The following is a 15000-nucleotide window of genomic DNA, read 5'->3' as shown; positions in this document are numbered from 1 at the left end:
AAGGATGCAGTAGCAATAACAGGTATAGTTCCGCGGCGGCCGAGAAGACTCACCGCATAGGAATCGGGATGCGAGGCGAGGGATGCGGCGGGAAGGCCCCGACGGCTAAACGGAAGAGGCTGCAGGGCCGCCTCGGAATGGTCCAAGCATCGGATGCGATTGGGACGACTACCAGTGCCAACCCCTTATCCCGCGATGCGTCCGATACACAGATAGTTCCAAGGCGGCCGAGGAGCCTCACCGCATATCAATCGGGGTGCGAGGCGAGGGATGGGGCGGGAAGGCCCCAACGGCTAGACGGAAGAGGCTTCAGGGCCACCTCGGAATGGTCCAAGCATCGGACGCGCTTGGGGCGACTGCCAGTGCCAACCCCTTATCCCGCGATGCGTCCGATACACAGATGGTTCCAAGGCGGCCGAGGAGCCTCACCGCATAGCAATCGGGGGTGCGAGGCGAGGGATGGGGCGGGAAGGCCCCAACGGCTAGACGGAAGAGGCTTCAGGGCCGCCTAGGAATGGTCCAAGCATCGGACACGCTTGGGGCGACTACCAGTGACAGCCCCCTATCCCGCGATGCGTCCGATACGAAGATGGTTCCAAGGCGGCCGAGGAGCCTCACCGCATAGCAATCGGGGTGCGAGGTGGGGGATGCGGCGAGATGGCCCCAACGGCTAGACGGAAGAGGCCACAGGGCCGCGTCGGAATAGTCCAAGCATCGGACGCGCTTGGGGCGACTACCAGTGACAACCCCTTATCCCGCGATGCGTCCGATACGAAGATAGTTCCAAGGCGGCCGAGGAGCCTCACCGCATAGCAATCGGGGTGCGAGGTGGGGGATGCGGCGAGATGGCCCCAACGGCTAGACGGAAGAGGCTGCAGGGCCGCCTCGGAATAGTCCAAGCATCGGACGCGCTTGGGGCCACTACCAGTGACAACCCCTTATCCCGCAATGCGTCCGATACGAAGATAGTTCCAAGGCGGCCGAAGAGCCTCACCGCATAGCAATCGGGGTGCGAGGTGGGGGATGCGGCGAGATGGCCCCAACGGCTAGACGGAAGAGGCCACAGGGCCGCCTCGGAATAGTCCAAGCATCGGACGCGCTTGGGGCGACTACCAGTGACAACCCCTTATCCCGCGATGCGTCCGATACGAAGATAGTTCCCAGGCGGCCGAGGAGCCTCACCGCATAGCAATCGGGGTGCGAGGCGAGGGATGCGGCGAGATGGCCCCAAAGGCTAGACGGAAGAGGCTGCAGGGCTGCCTCGGAATAGTCCAAGCATCGGACGCGCTTGGGGCGACTACCACTGCCAACCCCTTATCCCGCGATGCGTCCGATACACAGATAGTTCCGAGGCGGCCGAGGAGGTGGGGGATGCAGCGAGATGGCCCCAACGGCTAGACGGAAGAGGCTGCAGGGCCGCCTCGGAATAGTCCAAGCATCGGACGCGCTTGGGGCGACTACCAGTGACAACCCCTTATCCCGCGATGCGTCCGATACACAGATAGTTCCGAGGCGGCCAAGGAGCCTCACCGCATAGCAATCGTGGTGCGAGGTGGGGGATGCGGCGAGATGGCCCCAACGGCTAGACGGAAGAGGCTGCAGGGCCGCCTCGGAATGGTCCAAGCATCGGATGCGCTTGGGGCGACTACCACTGCCAACCCCTTATCCCGCGATGCGTCCGATACACAGATAGTTCCAAGGCGGCCGAGGAGCCTCACAGCATAGCAATCAGGGTGCGAGGCGAGGGATGCGGCGAGAAAGCCCCAACGGCTAGAGGGAAGAGGCTTCAGGTCCGCCTCGGAATGGTCCAAGCATCGGACGCGCTTGGGGCGACTACCAGTGACAACCCCTTATCCCGCGACGCGTCCGATACACAGATAGTTCCAAGGCGGCCGAGGAGCCTCACCGCATAGCAATCGGGGTGCGAGGCGAGGGATGCGGCGAGAAGGACCCAACGGCTACACGGAAGAGGCTTCGGGGCCGCCTCGGAATGGTCCAAGCATCGGACGCGCTTGGGGCGACTACCAGTGACAACCCCTTATCCCGCGACGCGTCCGATACACAGATAGTTCCAAGGCGGCCGAGGAGCCTCACCGCATAGCAATCGGGGTGCGAGGCGAGGGATGCGGCGAGAAGGACCCAACGGCTACACGGAAGAGGCTTCGGGGCCGCCTCGGAATGGTCCAAGCATCGGACGCGCTTGGGGCGACTACCAGTGACAACCCCTTATCCCGCGACGCGTCCGATACACAGATAGTTCCAAGGCGGCCGAGGAGCCTCACCGCATAGCAATCGGGGTGCGAGGCGAGGGATGCGGCGAGAAGGACCCAACGGCTAGACGGAAGAGGCTTCGGGTCCGCCTCGGAATGGTCCAAGCATCGGACGCGCTTGGGGCGACTACCAGTGACAACCCCTTATCCCGCGACGCGTCCGATACACAGATAGTTCCAAGGCGGCCGAGGAGCCTCACCGCATAGCAATCGGGGTGCGAGGCGAGGGATGCGGCGAGAAGGACCCAACGGCTAGACGGAAGAGGCTTCGGGTCCGCCTCGGAATGGTCCAAGCATCGGACGCGCTTGGGGCGACTACCAGTGACAACCCCTTATCCCGCGACGCGTCCGATACACAGATAGTTCCAAGGCGGCCGAGGAGCCTCACCGCATAGCAATCGGGGTGCGAGGCGAGGGATGCGGCGAGAAGGACCCAACGGCTAGACGGAAGAGGCTTCGGGTCCGCCTCGGAATGGTCCAAGCATCGGACGCGCTTGGGGCGACTACCAGTGACAACCCCTTATCCCGCGACGCGTCCGATACACAGATAGTTCCGAGGCGGCCGAGGAGCCTCACCGCATAGCAATCGGGGTGCGAGGCGAAGGATGCGGCGAGAAGGACCCAACGGCTAGACGGAAGAGGCTTCGGGTCCGCCTCGGAATGGTCTAAGCATCGGACGCGCTTGGGGCGACTACCAGTGACAACCCCTTATCCCGCGACGCGTCCGATACACAGATAGTTCCAAGGCGGCCGAGGAGCCTCACCGCATAGCAATCGGGGTGCGAGGCGAGGGATGCGGCGAGAAGGACCCAACGGCTAGACGGAAGAGGCTTCAGGGCCGCCTCGGAATGGTCCAAGCATCGAACGCGCTTGGGGCGACTACCAGTGACAACCCCTTATCCCGCGACGCGTCCGATACACAGATAGTTCCGAGGCGGCCGAGGAGCCTCACCGCATAGCAATCGGGGTGCGAGGCGAGGGATGCGGCGAGAAGGACCCAACGGCTAGACGGAAGAGGCTTCAGGGCCGCCTCGGAATGGTCCAAGCATCGGACGCGCTTGGGGCGACTACCAGTGACAACCCCTTATCCCGCGACGCGTCCGATACACAGATAGTTCCGAGGCGGCCGAGGAGCCTCACCGCATAGCAATCGGGGTGCGAGGCGAGGGATGCGGCGAGAAGGACCCAACGGCTAGACGGAAGAGGCTTCAGGGCCGCCTCGGAATGGTCCAAGCATCGGACGCGCTTGGGGCGACTACCAATGACAACCCCTTATCCCGCGACGCGTCCGATACACAGATAGTTCCGAGGCGGCCGAGGAGCCTCACCGCATAGCAATCGGGGTGCGAGGCGAGGGATGCGGCGAGAAGGACCCAACGGCTAGACGGAAGAGGCTTCAGGGCCGCCTCGGAATGGTCCAAGCATCGGACGCGCTTGGGGCGACTACCAGTGACAACCCCTTATCCCGCGACGCGTCCGATACACAGATAGTTCCGAGGCGGCCGAGGAGCCTCACCGCATAGCAATCGGGGTGCGAGGCGAGGGATGCGGCGAGAAGGACCCAACGGCTAGACGGAAGAGGCTTCAGGGCCGCCTCGGAATGGTCCAAGCATCGGACGCGCTTGGGGCGACTACCGTTGCCAACCCCTTATCCCGCGATGCGTCTGATACACAGATAGTTCCGAGGCGGCCGAGGAGCCTCACCGCATAGCAATCGGGTTGCGAGGCAGATTATTGGGAAGGGAACCCCCTGGGATGCGGCTCAAGCAGTGCCCAAAGGGACTGGAATGCGGAATCACATCGAGAGACCCAAATGCTATACGAGGGCTCAAATCGAATTATCGATTTGGCCACGACATGGACGCATCGGAACGACTACCTTTGCCGAACCACTCGCAATTGCATCCATACCGAAACCAATAGACATTTCCGTTAGAGCCCTCGCATAGCATTCGGGAATCTCGCATGCCCCTCTAAATCGACCAATGCTGGCGCTCAATGAAAATCCGAGCGCTACCACCGTTCGAGCGCCAGCATTGGTCGAGTTAGAGGGGCACGGGGGAGAATGCTCCAGTCAACACCTCCCCTATATAAGTTATTTGTCCGATTCTCGCACAACCGTAGTCTGCCTCGTCGAATCAAACAACGGTCCCAGATTCCGACTTCCGTTCCGTAGAGACCCAAAAGCTAGATGGAGGCTCGCAAGAAAGAGAGTCGGCGCATAGCAATCGGGTTTCTCGAACGTTTAGGGACCGAGCTCACTTGCGGATAGGGCAAAATCCGCCAAGCAACCCAAAAGCTAGACGGGGGCTCGAATCGAATCGCCTAGGCGGCCACAACAACGACGTGTTGGATCGACTACCAGTGCCAAACCATTCAGCAAGACTAGTCTGTGTCGAGGCCGGATAGAGATTCTCAGAGAGCGCCCGCATAGCATTTAGGAGACCTGCCGCGTCCCTCACACTCGACAAATGGTGGTGCACGTTTATAAATCCGAGCGATCCCAACCCTTTCAAGCACCAACATCGGTCGAGATAGAGGGGCACGGAGGGGGCTGCGTGAGACAACACAGTCCCCTATATAAGTTATTTGTCCGATTCTCACACATCCGAAGAATGGTCATCAAATCGGACAACAGCCCAAACTTCCGACTTCCGTCCCAGAAAGCCCAAGAGCTATCTAAAACGTTCATGGCCGGAACTCGATCGCGGCTATACCAGTCCGCCAAGCAACCCAAAAGCTAGACTGGAGCTCTAGTCGAATCACCTCTGTGGCCATTGCAAGGACGTGTTGGAGCGACTACCATTGCCGAACCATTCCGCAGGTCGAGTCCATACCAAGGCCGCATAGAGATTCACGATGAGCTCCTGCATAGCAATCAGGAGACTTGCCGTGTCCATCACAATCGATAAATCCTGGTGCAAGATTTTTGCATCCGAGCGCTCCAACCAGTCGAGCACCAGCATCAATCGACATAAACGGGCACGGGGGGAGGATGCTCGAGAACACTACCTCCCCTATATAAGTTATTTGTCCGATTCTCAAGCAGCCGAAGTCTGGTCATCGAATCGGGTCAAAGACCACAACTTCCGACTTTACCCACAATGCAAGTCATCGAATCGAACATCGGCCCCCGAGTCGGACTCCATGCGTATGTCAGGTCATCGGACCCAAATTCCGCCTTCCTGCGCATGGCGGGCCATCAATATCAACTCGGTCATCGGACCCAAACTCCGCCTTTTTGCGTATGGCACGCCTTCAAATCGGTCATCGGACCCAAATTCCGCCTTCCTGTGCATGGCGGGCCATCAACATCAACTCGGTCATCGGACCCAAATTCCGCCTTTCTGCGCATGGCACGCCATCAACTCGGTCATCGGACCCAAATTCCGCCTTCCTGCGCATGGCAGGTCATCGGACACAAATTCAGACCTCGCCAATATGCCTACGTATCGAATCGGTCATCGGACCCAACTTCCGACTTCATCCATACTGTAGGGTCTTTGAGGTTGGCGCGGTGCGCTCAACCCAGGGAGTCGACCCATCGAAGCATACACCTCCCCTATATAAGCTATTTGTCCGATTCCCACACCTGTGTAGTTTGCACCTCTGACCAGGACATCGACCCCAACTTCCGAACTCGACTGCAACGACGGCACCAGCGCCTTGGTGCGCACCTTGCGACGCACAGTCCCAACATTCGCCTTCCTGCACATGGCAGGTCATCGGACCCAAATTCCGACCTCGCGAGTATGCCTACATATCGAATCGGTCATCGGACCCAACTTCCGACTTCATCCATACCGTAGGGTCTTTGAGGTTGGCGCGGTGCGCTCAACCCGGGGAGTCGACCCAACGAAGCATACACCTCCCCTATATAAGCTATTTGTCCGATTCCCACACCTGTGTAGTTTGCACCTCCGATCAAGACATCGACCCCAACTTCCGAACTCGCCTCCAACGACCGAACCAGCGCCTTGGTGCGCACCTTGCAACGCACAGTGCCAACATTCGCCTTCCTGCACGTGGCAGGTCATCGGACCCAAATTCCGACCTCGCGAGTATGCCTACATATCGAATCGGTCATCGGACCCAACTTCCGACTTCATCCATACCGTAGGGTCTTTGAGGTTGGCGCGGTGCGCTCAACCCGGGGAGTCGACCCAACGAAGCATACACCTCCCCTATATAAGCTATTTGTCCGATTCCCACACCTGTGTAGCTTGCACCTCCGATCAGGACATCGACCCCAACTTCCGAACTCGACTAAAAAGACCGCACCAGCGCCTTGGTGTGCACCTTGCAACGCACAGTGTCAACATTCGCCTTCCTGCACATGGCAGGTCATCGGACCCAAATTCCGACCTCATGAGCATACCTACTAATCGAATTGGTCATCGGACCCAACTTCCGACTTCATCCATACCGTAGGGTCTTTGAGGTTGGCGCGGTGCGCTCAACCTGGGGAGTCGACCCATCGAAGCATACACCTCCCCTATATAAGCTATTTGTCCGATTCCGACACCTATGTAGTTTGCACCTCCGCTCAGGACATCGACCCCAACTTCCGAACTCGCCTGCAACGACCGAACCAGCGCCTTGGTGCGCACCAAAAGTGCGCACTTTTGGAGGGCACTTTTGTGCGCTCCAAAGGTGCGCACTTTTGGAGGGCACTTTTCTGCGCTCCAAAGGTGCGCACTTTTGGAGGGCACTTTTTGGAGGGCACTTTTCTGCGCTCCAAAGGTGCGCACTTTTGGAGGGCACTTTTTGGAGGGCACTTTTCTGCGCTCCAAAGGTGCGCACTTTTGGAGGGCACTTTTTGGAGGGCACTTTTCTGCGCTCCAAAGGTGCGCACTTTTGGAGGGCACTTTTTGGAGGGCACTTTTCTGCGCTCCAAAGGTGCGCACTTTTGGAGGGCACTTTTTGGAGGGCACTTTTCTGCGCTCCAAAGGTGCGCACTTTTGGAGGGCACTTTTCTGCGCTCCAAAGGTGCGCACTTTTGGAGGGCACTTTTTGGAGGGCACTTTTCTGCGCTCCAAAGGTGCGCACTTTTGGAGGGCACTTTTTGGAGGGCACTTTTCTGCGCTCCAAAGGTGCGCACTTTTGGAGGGCACTTTTTGGAGGGCACTTTTCTGCGCTCCAAAGGTGCGCACTTTTGGAGGGCACTTTTGTGCACTCCAAAGGTGCGCACTTTTGGAGGGCACTTTTCCTGTGCTCCAAAGGTGCACACCTAGGTGAGCACCTTCGACCACACCTTGTAGCACACCAAACTCTGACTTTCGACTTCATCCGCAATGCAGGGTCTTTGAGGTTGGCGCAATGCGCACAACCAGGGGAGTCGACCCATCAAACCCAACACCTCCCCTATATAAGCTATTTGTCTGATTCTCATACATGCGTAGCCTGCAGGAGCAATTAGGACATCGACCCCAACTTTCGGCTTCTAAACGAAAACAAGGTCTTTGAGGTTGGTGTAATGCGAACAACTAGGGGAGTCAACCCATCAAACCCAACACCTCCCCTATATAAGCTATTTGTCTGATTCTCATACATGTGTAGTCTACAGGAGCAATTAGGACATCGACCCCAACTTTTGACTTCTTAACGAAAACAAGGTCTTTGAGGTTGACGTAATGCGCACAACCAGGGGAGTCGACCCATCAAACCCAACACCTCCCCTATATAAGCTATTTGTCCGATTCTCATACATGTGTAGCCTGCAGGAGCCATTAGGACATTGACCCCAACTTTTGACTTCTTAACGAAAACAAGGTCTTTGAGGTTGGCGTAATGCGCACAACCAAGGGAGTTGACCCATCAAACCCAACACCTCCCCTATATAAGCTATTTGTCTGATTCTCATACATGTGTAGCCTGCAACAACGATTAGGACATCCACCCCAACTTCTGAATTCGTCTGCGTTGACCGCACCAAAGGTGCACGCCTTGGTGCTCACCAAAATCCGACTTCCGACTTCTTCTGCTATGCGGGGTCTTTGAGGTTGGCGCAGTGCGCACAACCAGGGGAGTCAACCCACCGAATGCAACACCTCCCCTATATAAGCTATTTGTCTGATTCTCATACATGCGTAGACTGCAGCAATGATTAGGACATCCACCCCAACTTTTGACTTCTTAAACAAGACAGGGTCTTTGAAGTTGGTGCAGTGCACACAACCAGGGGAGTCGACCCATCAAACGCAACACCTCCCCTATATAAAGCTATTTGTCCGATTCTCATACGTGTAGTCTGCAGCAGCGATTAGGACATCGACCCCAACTTCCGAATTCGTTTGCATTGACCGCACCAAAGGTGCACGCCTTGGTGTGCACCCTGGAGTGCACTTTGGTGCTCACCTCGGTGCACACTTTGGTGTGCACCTCGGTGTGCACCAAAGGTGCGCACCTTGGAGCGCACCAAAGGTGTACACTTTGGAGCGCACCACATAGGGTCTTTGAGAGGTTGGCGCAGTGCGCACACCAAGGTGGGTGTTGAGGTGCGTGCCGAGGTGGGTGGGTGCTAGGGTGCGCTCCATGGTGGGTGCCAGGGTGGGTGCGTGCTAGGGTGGATTCCAAAGAGGGTCATAGGGTGGGTGCCAAGGTGGGTTGGTGATATAGTGGGTTCAAAGGTGGGTACTAGGGTGGGTTCCAAGGTGGGTCACAAGTTGGGTGCCAGGATGCGTGGGTGTTAGGTTGGGTGCCAAGGTGGGCTCCTGCGTGGGTGGGTGCTAGGGTGGGTTTCAAGGTGGACGCGAGGGCGGGTGCCAAGGTGGGTAACAAGTTGGGTGTTAGGATGGGTGAGTGCTAGAGTGGGTGCCAAGGTGGGTGGGTGCTAAGGTGGATGCCAAGGTGGTTCACAGGGTGGGTGGGTTCTAGGGTGAGTTCCAAGGTGGGTCACAGGTTCAGTGCTAGGGTGGGTGTCAAGGCGGGTGTCGAGGTGCCTGGGTGCTAGGGTGTGGATGCCAATGTGGGTCATAGGGTGGGTACTAGGGTGGGCTGCAATGTGGGTGCCAAGGTGGGTAACATGCTCGGTGGGTTCTAAATTGGGTGCCAGGGTGGGTGTGCACCCACCTTGCCCGAGGTGGGTGCCAAGGTGCCAGTGTGGGTGGGTGCTAAGGTGGATGCCAAGGTGGGTGAGAAGGTGGGTGATAGGTTGAGTGGTAGGATGGGTGGGTGCCAAGATGGGTCACAGGGTGGGTGCAAGGGTGGGTAGGTGCTAGGGTTGGTGTCAGGGTGGGTGGGTGCTAGGTTGGGTTCCAAGGTGGGTGCGAGGGTGAGTGTCAAGGTGGGTCACAGGTTAGGTGCTAGGATGGGTGAGTGCTAGGGTGCAAAGGTGCCAGGGTGGGTGCTAGGATGGGTCGATGCTAGGGTGAGTGGCAAGGTGGGTCCACAAGTGTCAAGGTGGGTGCCGAGGTGGGTGCCAAGTCGGCGACTGCTATGGTGGATGCCAAGGTGGGTCACGGGGTGGGTGCCAAGTTGCTAGGTTGGGTTCCAAGGTGGGTGCCAACGTGGGTGCTAGGGTGCGTGGGTTAAAGGGTGTGTCACAACGTGGGTGCCAGGATGGGTGCGCACCCACACTGGCCAAGACGGGTGCGGGTGCAAGGTTGGGTTCCAAGCCCGGTCACAGGCTGGGTGCTAGGATGGGTGGGTGCCAAGGTGGGCACCAGGGTGGGTGCACCCACCCTGGCCAAGGTGGGTCACGGGGTGGGTCCTAGGGTGGGTAACGGGGTGGGTACTAAGGTGCGTGCCAAGGTGGGTCATAGGGTGGGTGCCAAGGTGGGCACCAGGGTGGGTGTGCACCAACCCTAGCCAGGGTAGGTCACGGGGTGGTTGTCGGGGTGGGCGTCAAGGAGCCAAGGTGGGTGGCAAGTAGCCAAGTTGCGTGCCAAGGTGGGTGTCGGGGTGGGTGCCAAGGATCCAAGGTGGGTGCCAAGGAACCAAGGTGGGTGTCTGGGTGGGTGCCGAGGTGGGAGCCAGGGTGGGTCCCAAGGTGAGTGCAAAGGTGGGTGCCAGGGTCAAGGTGAGTGCCAATGTGGGTTCCAAGGTGCCAGGGTCAGGGTGAGTGCCAATGTGGGTTCAAAGGTGCTAAGTTGGGTGCGAGGTTGAGTGCGAGGGTGGGTGGGTGCCAAGGTGTGCTAGGTGGAAGCCCGGGTGGGTCGGCATCCCATGGGTGTCGAGTTGGGTGCCTGATGGGTGCTTCTTGTCAAGTTTTAGTCATCGGGACTCATTTCGAGCCTTAGAGGTCGTTTCTTGTCCGGTTGCCCTGTCTTCGACCTGGGAACCCAATTTTGGTCCTCGGGTCCCATTTTTTTTTGTCTCGCATCCCACTTTTGGCCTGTGGCCTTTTCGGGGTCGATTCTCGTTTTGGGCATCAGAGCATGTTTCTTCTCCTAAAACCCAATATTTGTTTATTAAGTCTCGGAACACATTTTTGTTCTCGTGGACCCATCATGGGTCTTGGAACGCATTTGTGGTCCTTGGGTCCCATTTTGCATCCCGAAACTTGTGTTTTGGTGCTTGATCCCTATTTTGGGTGCCCACCTTGCACCAAGTGCGCACCCGGGGCAAACCGAGCGCCTTGGTGCACCGGGGCAAGATCGAGCGTGCACCCGAGGCGCCCCGAACATGCACCAAGGTGCACTCGGCCCACATGTGAGCGCAGGTCGTTGCGCCCGAGGTGGTGTGTGGGCACCGCGTTGCAGACGGGACACTGCACGCACACGACGCCCCCTCCAGGTGCACGCACGTAGGCCGGGCCGGGTGCACACCCGACGCCCTAGCAAGGTGCGCGCACCCGGGCAGGGCTCACACTTGGCGAACGGGGCGCACTTCGCGAGGGAGGGTGTGCACCTCGACGGGGGTGGGTGGCCGGGGTGGATTCGCACGTGGGTCGCGGTTTGCTAAGTACACACTGCGACAAGCTCATAACGGGTGCGATCATACCAGCGTTAGTGCACCGGATCCCATCAGAACTCCGCAGTTAAGCGCGCTTGGGCCGGAGTAGTACTGGGATGGGTGACCTCCCGGGAAGTCCCGGTGTTGCACCCTTTTTTAGTTTTTCGCCGGGCGTCGCAATGCTATTTGAATAAACCTTTTGCCCGTTTGCGTTCTCGTCGGGGCCGGGCCGGGCCGGGGTGCGCTGCCCGCACTACCGCGCGCGCGGGGGCGACACCGAGCGCGCACCCGAGGCGCCCCGAGCACACAGGCCACGGTGCAACCCGGGCGTTGTGCGCGCACCCCGGTGCGCCCGAGGTGCTGCGCGCGCACCCAGGTGAAATCGGTGTGCACCTCGGCCAGTGCGCGCTCGGTCGAGTCGCGCACGTTGGCCAAGGTGCACGGTGATGTTTCTTACTCTAAGGTTCCGCACCAGACGCCCGGGACAGGTGAGCGAAGCTGGGCGGGGCCGGGTGCGCGGCCGGGGCAGGTGCACGCAGCTGGAGAGAGCTTTGGAGCACACTTCGGAGCGCACCAATGATGCGCTCCATTCAAAAGTTTCCTGAAAAGGCAAAAAAAGTTGAGATTATAGAATTTCCCACTTGAGAGATTGTAAAAAAAAAAAATTTAAAATGAAGGAAACGCGGGTGCCAAGGTGTGCGCAGCCCAGCCCACCCTGGCGAAGGTGCACGCAAGGTGCGCACCCGAGGCAAACCGGACAATTAACCCAACTTTCGACTTCGCGCGCACCTTGGAGCGCACTTCGGAGCGCTCCTTGGTGCGCACCAATCTTGGGCACCTCGGAGTGCACCATGGCGCCCACCAAGGTGCGCACCCGGGGCAAACCGAGCTCCGACTTCGTGCGCACCTTGGAGCGCACGAAAGGTGCGCACCATGGCGCCCACCAAGGTGCGCAGCCCAGCCAAGGCGTGCGCATCAAGGTGCGCACCCTGGCGAAGGTGCGCACCCGGGGCAAACCGAGCTCCGACTTCGTGCGCACCTTGGAGCGCACAAAAGGTGCGCAACCCAGCCAAGGTGTGCGCACCCCGGTCAAACCGAGCTCCGAATCGTGCGCACCAGAGGTGCACGCCATCGTGCGCACCTTGGAGCACACTTCGGAGCCCTCCTTGGTGCGCGCCGATGTTGCGCACCTCGGAGCGCACCCGGGGAAAACAATGCAATTAACCCGACTTTCGACTTCGTGGGCACCTCGGAGCGCTCTCGGGTTCGCACCTCGGAGCACACCGAGGTGCGCACCTTTGATGCGCTGCCTTCACCAATTTCCAGAAAAGGCAAGAAAACATTGAGAAGGTGTGCGCACCGAGGTGCCCACCCTGGCGAAGGTGCACGCGAGGTGCGCACCCGGGGCAAACCGGGCTCCGACTTCGTGCACGCCGCACCTTGGAGCACACTTCGGAGCGCTCCTTGGTGCGCACCAGGGCGCGCAACCCAGCCGAGGTGCCCACCCCGGCGAAGGTGCACGCGAGGTGCGCACCCGGGGCAAACCGGGCTCCGACTTCGTGCACGCCATGGTGCCCACCGCGGCGAAGGTGCACGCGAGGTGCGCACCCGGGGCAAACCGGGCTCCGACTTCGTGCACGCCGCACCTTGGAGCACACTTCGGAGCGCTCCTTGGTGCGCACCATGGTGCCCACCAGGGCGCGCAACCCCGCCGAAGGTGCACGCGAGGTGCGCACCCGGGGCAAACCGGGCTCCGACTTCGTGCACGCCGCACCTTGGAGCACACTTCGGAGCGCTCCTTGGTGCGCACCATGGTGCCCACCAGGGCGCGCAACCCCGCCGAAGGTGCACGCGAGGTGCGCACCCGGGGCAAACCGGGCTCCGACTTCGTGCACGCCATGGTGCGCACCGCGGCGAAGGTGCGCACCCGGGGCAAACCGGGCTCCGACTTCGTGCACGCCGCACCTTGGAGCACACTTCGGAGCGCTCCTTGGTGCGCACCAGGGCGCGCAACCCAGCCGAGGTGCCCACCCCGGCGAAGGTGCACGCGAGGTGCGTACCCGGGGCAAACCGGGCTCCGACTTCGTGCACGCCGCACCTTGGAGCACACTTCGGAGCGCTCCTTGGTGCGCACCATGGTGCCCACCAGGCCGCGCAACCCAGCCAAGGTGTGCGCACCAAGGTGCACGCGAGGTGCGCACCCGGGGCAAACCGGGGTCCGACTTCGTGCACGCCGCACCTTGGAGCACACATCGGGGCGCTCCCGGGTTCGCACCGGCGTTGCGCACCGTGGTGGGCACCTCGGAGCACACCAAGGTGGGCAGCGAGGTGCGCACCTTTGATGCGATGCCTTCACTAATTTCCATAAAAGGCAAAAAAAAAACGAGATTTTAAAATTTCCGTTTTGAAAGATAGTGAGAAAAAGGGAATGCTGGTGCCATCTTGAGCCCGCCCTGGTGCGCAGCCCAGCCAAGGTGTGCGCACCAAGGTGCCCACCCTGGCGAAGGTGCGCGCCCGGGCAATTAACCCAACTTCCAACTTCGCGCGCGCCAGGGTGGGAGCGCACCCAACAACCGGGCCTGGGAAGAGCCAATGCGAGAAACCCCACCAAACGCTCTGACAAAAAAAGAGGGGGCGCTCCAGTAACCCCGCTTCGGAGCGCACCCTGGGCAAACCCAGCCAAGGTGCCCACCCCGGCCAAGGTGCAGGCGAGGTGCGCACCCGGGGCAAACCGGGCTCCGACAACGTGCACGCCGCACCTTGGAGCACACTTCGTAGCGCTCCCGGGTGCGCACCTCAGAGCACACCAAGGTGGGCAGCGAGGTGCGCACCTTTGATGCGCTGCCTTCACTAATTTCCAGAAAAGGCAAAAAAAAAAGGAGATTTTAAAATTTCCGTTTTGAAAGATAGTGAAAAAAACGGAACGCGCGTGCCATCTTGAGCCCGCCCTGGTGCGCAGCCCAGGTAAGGTGCCCACCCTGGCAAAGGTGCGCACCCGGGCAATTAACCCTACTTCCGACTTCGTGCGCGCCAGGGTGGCAACCGGGCCTCGGAAGAGCCAATGCGAGAAACCCCACCAAACGCTCCGACAAAAAAAGAGGCGGCGCTCCAATAACCCCGCTTCGGAGCGCAGCCGGGGCAAACCCAGCCAAGGTGCCCACCCCGACGAAGGTGCACGCGAGGTGCGCACCCGGGGCAAACCGGGCTCCGACAACGTGCACGCAGCACCTTGGAGCACACTTCGAAGCACTCCCGGGTGCCCACCGGCGTTGCGCACCGTGGTGGGCAGCGAGGTGCGCACCTTTGATGCGCTGCCTTCACTAATTTCCAGAAAAAGGCAAAAAAAAATGAGATTTTAAAATTTCCATTTTGAAAGATAGTGAAAAAAAAGGAACGCGGGTGCCATCTTGAGCCCGCCCTGGTGCGCAGCCCAGGCAAGGCATGCGCACCAAGGTGCCCACCCGAGGTGCACACCCGGGGCAAACCGGGCTCCGACTTCGTGCAGGCCGCACCTTGGAGCACACTTCGGAGCGCTCCTTGGTGCGCACCATGGTGCCCACCAGGGCGCGCAACCCAGCCAAGGTCTGCACACCAAGGTGCCCACCCCGGCGAAGGTGCACGCGAGGTGCGCACCCGGGGCAAACCGGGCTCCGACTTCGTGCACGCCATGGTGCCCACCGCGGCGAAGGTGCACGCGAGGTGCGCACCCGGGGCAAACCGGGCTCCGACTTCGTGCACGCCGCACCTTGGAGCACACTTCGGAGCGCTCCTTGGTGCGCACCATGGTGCCCACCAGGGCGCGCAACCCAGCCAAGGTGTGCGCACCAAGGTGCAC

At 60.0% G+C, this 15000-nt stretch overlaps 1 non-coding gene across 1 annotated transcript; it reads left to right on the top strand.

Annotated features, from left to right (window-relative positions):
• The first annotated feature begins 11199 nt into the window (after window positions 1–11199).
• On the top strand, window positions 11200–11318 carry LOC131870952 (5S ribosomal RNA). The gene has a single exon (XR_009369253.1). It is a non-coding gene; the product is annotated as a 5S ribosomal RNA (ribosomal RNA).
• The last annotated feature ends 3682 nt before the right edge of the window (window positions 11319–15000 follow it).

The sequence above is a fragment of the Cryptomeria japonica genome, unplaced genomic scaffold (genome assembly GCF_030272615.1).
Source record: "Cryptomeria japonica unplaced genomic scaffold, Sugi_1.0 HiC_scaffold_359, whole genome shotgun sequence".
Taxonomy (NCBI): Eukaryota; Viridiplantae; Streptophyta; class Pinopsida; order Cupressales; family Cupressaceae; genus Cryptomeria; species Cryptomeria japonica.
The sequence above is the reverse complement of the archived record's forward strand: the minus strand, read 5'-3'. Positions and strand labels throughout refer to the sequence as shown.